The sequence below is a fragment of the Grammomys surdaster genome, unplaced genomic scaffold (assembly GCF_004785775.1).
Source record: "Grammomys surdaster isolate TR1022 unplaced genomic scaffold, NIH_TR_1.0 133, whole genome shotgun sequence".
Classification (NCBI taxonomy): Eukaryota; Metazoa; Chordata; class Mammalia; order Rodentia; family Muridae; genus Grammomys; species Grammomys surdaster.
Window position 1 is genome coordinate 3,944,912 of NW_021604591.1, and position 7,500 is coordinate 3,952,411.

Here is a 7,500-nt window from a genome sequence, read left to right on the forward strand (position 1 = left end):
TGTGTGTGTGTGTGTGTGTGTGTGTGTGTGTGTGTGTGTGTGTGTGTGTGTTAGAGGGCTTTGGACTAGCTCATGTATGTTCTATTACTGATACTATGTTGTGCTTGCAGACAGGAGCCTAGCATAGTTGTCCTATGAGAGGCTCTACTAGCAGCTGACTCAGACAGATGCAGATACTTATAGCCAAGCATTGGATTAAGGTCAGGGACTCCTATGGAAAACTTAGGGGAAGGACTGAAGGAACTGAAGAAGATAGAAACCCCATTGGAAGACCAACAGTGTCAGCTAATCTGAACTTCTGGGAGCCCCCAGAGACTAAGCCACCAACCATAGAGGATGTAGTTTATAACTACATCCAGCAAAATTTTGCTGTTCCTGCCACCATGCTTTCTGCCATCTTGATAATGGACTAAGTCTCTGAAACTGTAAGCAAGTCCCTAATTAAATGTTTTCTCTTATAAAAGATGCCATGGTCATGGTGTCACTTCACAGCAACAGAAAGGTGACTAAGACATGACCCAAAAGCAGAAACAAATACTTGCCATGCTTATAAAATCCATGAGTTTGCGCTATAATACTGCCAGGGCAAGAAGACTATTTAAGTCAGGTTTGACTTTTCTTACTTTGCTTTTGCGTGTTCCTCTCTCGAAGCCTCAGGGAGGGAGACCTGAAGGCACAGGAAACTAGACATCAATTCTGACACAAAGAAAATGAAAAATCTAGATAGGGAAATAAAAAAACCTATTCAAGAAATAAATGAAATCAGACCGTAAATATAGCCTAAAAGGTTTATTTATTTATTTGTGTGGTGTGTGTGTGTGTGTGTGTATGTATGTATGTATGTATGGTGTGATTATATGTGTATGTATGTGAGTGTGTGTGTATACATGTCCACAAATGGGCACATTTCATGTGGGTTTGTGGAAGTCAGAGGAAAATCTAGGGTTTCTTCCTTGCCTTCCTCCTTGTTTTGAATCAGGGTCTCTTTGTTGTTTGTTGTTGTGCTACACAGGGCCTTCGAGTTTGCAGGGATTCATCTGTCTCTGCCTCCCACCTAGACATAGGAGCCTTGGGATTACAGACAAGTGCTACCATGCTTGGCTTTCTGTGGGATCTGGGGACTCAAACTCAGGTCCTCAAGCTTGTGCAGCAAGCCATTTACCTACCCACTGAGCCATTTTCTCCAGCCCAGCTTAGTTTGTTTTAAGCCTTTCCCTTACACACCCCTTTCTAATACTTCATTATATATTTTAAGTCAATATCTAGGTATGGTATGTGGGCATTCTATGATTCCAGTACTTGGGAGTCTGAACAGAAGGATGCCTGTGTTATCCTTTGTAGGCCTTTTGAGCATTCTGTACCCAGCTCTGTTCTGTGCCTGACATTGAAATAGTATTCTTGATTTCGTCTAATGCGTCTTCTCTCAAATTCAACCTTGTTTATGGTGATCATGGTCTACTTTTTAGGGACAATGGGATTGCATTTGCTTACTATACCTTTGCCTACCCCTTTACTTACTCACTTTTAATTTTAATTCATTTTTGCATTTATTTAGGAGTCATGACGATAGGAGCATGTCTGTGGAGGTTAGAGGACAACTTGCTGGAGTCAGTTCTCTCCTACTATATGAATCCCAGGGATTGTGCTCAGGTTGCTAGTATTGGGGCAAGTAGATTTATCCACTGAGCTGTCTTGTGGGCACCTACCCTACACAAATTACTTTGTTGTAGCCGAGTCTACTGAATATAATAGAATGTGCTGTGATAAAAATAAATCAGTTTAAACATTTTTTTTAGTAAGTGAGCTTAGCATTTATTGATGCCAGATGTTTGTACTTAGTTACAGTATAGCTTCTATGAGATTTATCTTATTTTAAATTCTGTGTACATGTGGTGATTTGAATAGGAATGGCTCTCATAGACTCATGTGTTTGAATGCTTGGCCCAGGGAGTGGCTTTATTAGTAGGCGTGGCCTTGTTGGAGTAGGTGTGGCCTTGCTGGAGGAAGTATGTTACTATGGGAATGGGCTTTGAGGTCTTATATGCTCAAGCTATGCCCAGTGTGGCACAGAGTCTCCTGCTGCCCGTAGATCAAGATGTAGAACTCTTGGCTCCTCCAGCATGTCTACCTGCATGCTGCCATGGTTCCTGCCATAGTGATAATGGATTAAATCTCTAAAACTGTAAACCAGCCCCAATCAAATGTTTTTCTTTGTAAAAGTTGCTGTGGTCATGGTGTCTCTTCACAGCAAAGAAACCCAAATTAAGATAGTATGTATGTATGTAGGTGTCTGAGTTATATACACATGATTGTTAGTGTCCAAAGAGGCCAAAGGCATTAGATTCCCTAAACTGAAGTTACAGGCAGTTGTGAGTTGTTTAATATGGATGCTGGTAATTGAATTCAGGTTCTCTGAAAGAGCCGTACATGCTCTTAACTTGTGAGCCATTTCTCCAGCCCCAACACTTTCTGTTTTACAGCTTTTAGAAAAATCACTGGGCTGGGCAATGGTGGCACACGCCTTTAATCCCAGCACTTGGGAGGCAGAGGCAGGCGGATTTCTGAGTTCGAGGCCAGCCTGGTCTACAGAGTGAGTTCCAGAACAGCCAAGGTTACACAGAGAAACCCTGTTTCGAAAAAACCAAAGAGAAAAGAAAGAAAGAAAGAAAGAAAGAAAGAAAGAAAGAAAGAAAGAAGGAAAGAAAGATCACTGTATTATGAATTTTTATTTCCCCTTTTCTAGATGCTTTAATTGTCACAACTAGGAATATTTTTTTAAGGTTTATTTATTTATTTTATGTATATGAGTACACTGTCTTCAGACACACCAGAAGAGGGCATCAGATCCCATTAGAGATGGTTGTGAACCACCATGTGGTTGCTGGGAATGGAACTCACGACCTCTAGAAGAGCAGTCAGTGCTCTTAGCCACTAAGCCATCTCTCCAGCTCCCCCTGTTTTGGGTTTTATCTTCATAATTCCATGTTTATGTGATTCCTTTAAACTATTTCTCTAGCAGTATTTGATTCACCATATGACAGAATTACTATATTTCCTTGTCTTATTCTCCCTCTCCCATTGCACTCAGTTATAGTCTACCACAGCATCTTTCTTAGAATTCACCTTTATCTGTGTTATTGTTGCTTTGACACGATTCCTTTTGACTATCAGCTACTAAGGATGAGGAAATAAACACTATAAGTAAACCAAAGTGTTCAGAACCCTAATACCTCATCATAGATTACTTTCAATAAATTATAAGGATTAGGACATTCTTCTGGAATCCTCCTTTGAGGGGGAAATTAATCATTCGGGTTAGAATTATTTATATTCATGTCACAATGGCTATAAAAAGAATTCTAATATTTTAATTATGAATTCTCTGTCATGATTCCTTATAAAATGTTCAGAATTATTTGATGATACTAAAAAATTAAATGTGAGGGTAATCTTGGGTCCATCCTAGGAATGACCCACCATGCTGTCTTTCTACATTTACATTTCGGGTGTCTCTGTGGACAGAAAATGTCAGATGTCTATATAGTTCAGCAAAAATGGATTTAAGAGCCTCTTCTCCTTATAGACTGTATTGTTTGTATACATCAAGTGATAGTCACTCCTGTTATTTCCTTGAGCTTCTAACTAGCACTGACTTTACTGTTCTACAGTTATGAAATTTTGGCTTGTAAAATTATTTCTGAGTTACCAATGAGGAGCTCTATGTGTGACTTTTTTTTTTTTTTCAGGACTGACTATAGGCAATTAAAGGGCTTTACCTGGCAGGCTTCATGATGTAGTGGTGGAAAAGTGGCTTTGGTGCACAGCCAATTCACTACAGTCTCTGAAGGACATGGCCAAGGACTCATGCTGCCCTGGCACGTCCTGTTCTTGGGATATTTGGCTCCCAAGAGCCTTCATTCCTAGGTCTCTGAGGCCTACAGTGAGGTTCTCCTCAAGAGCTTCTTCCAAGACTTTATGGGAGGAACAGGGAAACGTGAATATACTTTTCTCTATTCTAACTCAGTCTTTTCTACTCTTAGCCTTCCCTCTACTTTCTCTAACTCCAAGCTTATAAAGCCACCAAAGCTTTTTGTCTGGGGTTCACTCAATGGTGAGATTTCTCCTTCATCTGTGACAATACATTTAGCTCTCAACCATTCTGGAAAAAAAAAAAAAGAGGGAAAGCTGGGTGTGGTGACTCACACCTGTAATCCCAGCACTCAGAATGAACTGGGATAATTGCCACAAGTTTGAGGCTAGCCTGAGCCATGTAGTGAGCTTCAGGCCAATATGGTTGACAGAGTGATACTAAATTAAGTAAACAAAAAATAAAATACAAAAACCTACCAGCAACATCATCAGCACCACTAACGACAAAGCGGAGTAGGGACTAGGCACTTTTTCCCATGTTAGACTGTTGATTATTCAATTTCAGTAGGTGACTAAAGGCTTAAACTTTCCCCTTGGTTTGTTAGTTTACTTTTACATCTGGCAGATAAGCTGTTTCCCAGCTTAGTTAAGCTCCCACAAGTTCATGGTTTTTAGTATAAAATGGCCTGCCTTTCCTAAAGAAGTAATTAAGGGATCAACTGATTTTAAAATGGCCGCCAATATTACTAGGGAGTAACAGAGAGATAAGAGAAATTATCACAACACTCGATACTGAGTAGTTTTTGTTTGCCTTTTCAGATATCTGTCTATTTTTCTCTCTCTGGTTTTGTATCCTTGGAGGCCAATCTATAGGGATGAATTCAATGAGTTTCCTCATACTCCTGCTTCTAAAAAAGGTGTGTCCAATGGGAGGCAGTAGCTGGGGATTTAGACTGGGGAGTCTCACCCATACTGTACTTAGCTGAGTCCAGGCTTTTCCCCACTGCACCTACTGCAGTGGATCTAAATAAAATCTTGTATGGTGCTTTAACAAGAGTCATTACATTTTCTGTAACAACGGTCACAGATCCCATCAGGTGGCTCTCTTTAGTCCTGGGTGGCCTGGCTGTAGCAGTATCTTTTGTTGACCCTGTTTAAACTCTGCCTTTACTTCTGCAATTATCCTCTTTCTATATCTCTAGAAAAATTTCAGCTTGGGCATACCATCTGTTTTTTGCTTGCAACTTGACTGACTTCTACAGCTCTTTAAAAAAGCTTCCTTTAAAAAGAAAAATGGGAGTTTTCTTTCTTTCCTTTCCCATATATAGTTCTTTCTCCTTTAGCTACCTTAGTCTCTTCTGAAGTCCTAGATCCTACGTTTTCCTCTTCTGTACTAAGGCTTGGAGACCTAAGGCAGTAGACAGTGACAACTTTAGGTTCCTCTCGTTTGCTTCTCCTCATTGTACTACCTGGTGTGTACAGTGTCTTGAGAAGTTTGTGTGTCTGTGTGCTTAGGTCAGAAGGCAACCTCAAGCGTCATTCCTCAGAAGCTATGCTAGTTTGTTTTCTGATGCTGTGATAAACACCATGACCAAAAGCAAATTGGGGGAGGAAAGGTTTATTTCAGTTTATAGCTTATGGTCCATCATTGAGGGAAGCTGGGCAGGAACTCAAGACAAGAACTTGGAGTCAGGAACTGAAGCAAAGACCTTAGAGGAATGCTGCTTAGTGGATTACTCAGCTACCTATTGGCTTGTACAGCCCACCTACTCAGGCATGACATGGCCCTCAGGAGCCTAGACCCTTCTACATCAGTTAACAATCAAGAATGTGCTCCCGGACTTGTTTGAGGTTCTCCACTATGGCCGAGTTAGCAAGCCCTGAAAAGCCGAGTCTAGCGTTGAACCCGAAGAAAGATTCGCAGTTTGAGAAGGCTCTGACGCAAATCCAACGGCGCGCAAAAAAGCAAAAGAAGAAAGATAAAGTTAACTCTGGAGTAGTTTATCTGGGCCACCTACCTTCAACACTTTCTGAAAGCCGTATCGATGACTACTGTGCCCAGTTTGGCGATATTAGCAGATTCAGATTGTCCAGAAGTAAGAGGACGGGAAACAGTAAAGGCTATGCCTTTGTGTAGTTTGAGTCTGAGAATGTTGCCAAGATAGTTGCAGAAACAATGGATAACTACCTTTTTGGTGAAAGACTTCTATCATGTAAATTTATCCCACGAGAAAAAGTCCATAAAGACCTTTTTTTTTAGCAAGTGGAATGCTCCGTTTCATCCACCATCATTTCCAGCAGTGAAACGCTATAATCAGAAACGAGGACATTTGCAGATGTTGAAGATGGAGTATCGGTTTAAGAAGAAGGAAAAATTACTCCGGAAGAAACTAGCTGAGAAGGGGATTAATTATAGTTTTCCTTCACTGGTCCTACCTAACCCAAAGAAAGAGATTTCAAACATTGCTACCACTCCTGGGAATTCTGAGATTAACCAGGATCCCACACCAGTTTGTACACCAACATTTTTGGAGAGACGAAAATCACAAGTGGTGGAAATCAGTGATGATAAAGATAATGAAATCATTTTCAAGCTGCCTGTGCCCCCAGTGAAAGAAGACTCGCAAAAGACTCCAACACCTGCAAGCTCTGGGAAGAAAAGACGGAGAAAAAGGAAGAGCGAGCAATGATCCTGACAGCGCTCTGTGTACATAGTTCTAGGCAGATGTGATCTTCTTATAAAGGCCTACTGTAGCTTAGTAGGTGTGGCAACATGCAAGCACAGACAGAACTGTTGGAGTAAGAATACATTTTGTATTTCCAGTGAGGAAAGCCACCAGAAACCTGGCTGTTTTGCCCTTTCCTGTCCTGAATTTGTCTTCAAGTTTCATAGCTCCCTTAGTCTTACTATCCTTATGAAACTCAGGCCTAACTACCACCAAGAGTCTTTATGGCTGATCGGTTCCATTTGGACTGTGTGTGGTTGTGTATATAAACCCCAAAAGAAGATATGTCAGGATTCAACTTCAGGCATCTGAAACCAGAAGTTAAATCCAGAGAGCAAGAGGACAGTCCAAGTGTGAATAGATTTGCACGTGTGTCCAGGAGCTGAGGAGGAATCCAAAATGACCCACAGTTAATTGCAGCTAAGCTTCACAAATCAGTTTTAGCAGTTGTATTCAAGATTCAAACAGTGACCAGACTTTTCTGCAGTTTATTTTTATATAAGAGAACCTAAGAACTTTGTGTGTGTGTGGGGGGGAGGGACAAGAACTGTCTCCATCTCCTGTTGCAAGTCTCTGTGCCCTTTCTATGCGTTTGTTTTACTAACTCAGGTTCATTGAATATAACTGTCAATCACTTTGAAAAGAAAAAGAATGTGCTCTCATTTACATGCCATAGGCCAGTCTGATGGAGGCAAGTCTTCCTTCCCAGGTATGTCAAGTTGACAGCCAAGAATAGTCATTACAATAGTCATCTACATCTTCTCTTCTCCTCCCCTCCTCTCCCCAGCTCCCCTCCTCTCCCCGGCTCTCCTCTTCTCTTCCTTTCGAGACAGTCTCACTGGGACCTGAGGCATACTGATTTGGCTGTGCTAGTGCACCAGGAATCCTGTTTCTGTCCCCTCAG

The 7,500-nt window shown here is 41.2% G+C and overlaps 1 protein-coding gene and 1 pseudogene across 1 annotated transcript in view; one reads left to right on the top strand and one right to left on the bottom strand.

Moving 5' to 3' along the window:
• The window catches only part of M1ap (meiosis 1 associated protein), a 79,433-nt gene that overhangs the window by 66,450 nt on the left and 5,483 nt on the right, over positions 1-7,500 (bottom strand). The window lies entirely within an intron of this gene.
• LOC114616908 lies at positions 5,731-6,868 on the top strand (annotated as a pseudogene).